This window comes from Carya illinoinensis, chromosome 2 (genome assembly GCF_018687715.1).
Source record: "Carya illinoinensis cultivar Pawnee chromosome 2, C.illinoinensisPawnee_v1, whole genome shotgun sequence".
In the NCBI taxonomy this organism is placed as follows: domain Eukaryota; kingdom Viridiplantae; phylum Streptophyta; class Magnoliopsida; order Fagales; family Juglandaceae; genus Carya; species Carya illinoinensis.
In genome coordinates this window covers 19191300-19192055 of record NC_056753.1, presented here as the reverse complement: position 1 = coordinate 19192055, position 756 = coordinate 19191300, and positions in this window count along the sequence as shown.

Genomic DNA, 756 nt, shown 5'->3' with positions numbered 1-756 from the left:
ATAGTTTTTTATTCATTTGGTCCTACTACAATATCAACCAAATATGACCAGCAACCTTAAATTTACATTTACTGTAACAAACCATTTTTTTTTTAAGTTAAATAATCTAATGTGGTGTATTTTAAATTCTATTAGCTAAATTCTTCGTAAGTAATGCAAATCCAATGAGAATGCTCTTTCACGTGAAAGGAAAATAAGGGTGAATTTGTAATAAGGTTGAATCTTTGTATCTGAAGAGTTAAAAGCAAATCTCAACTTAACAAAGCATTACAGGAATGAAAAGAAAGGGCGAGTGACGGAAAAGAGTTTTAACTCACTAACCGCTCTAAAACAAGGGCATAAATGTAATATCATTTCAAAAGTTACTCTATTGTTAGGGCTGTTAAAAATATCCGAAGAATTGACCCGGCCCAATTTTTCGACCCGAACCGAATAAAATTGGCCAAACAGTTTGTTTGTTTCGGTTTTCAGAATTTCTTTAACCCATTTTCGAATTAAACGGTTAGGGTTGGCTAATTACCCGATACCCGCACATTAAGCAAAAAAATTTCATCTAATTTAACTCTCATCGTCCACTTCGCTAAGATATAAAAGTAAAAAAACCAAGTAAAAAAACCCTAACTGTGTCATTCTTTCTGCCTCTCTAGCTCTCTCACTTTTTCTTTCCTCTTCTGTTATCTCGAGTACAATAATATTGAGGGCATGATGCTTCAAGCCCACAAGTAGAAGGGCTAGATCGACCTCAAGCAAGAGGTG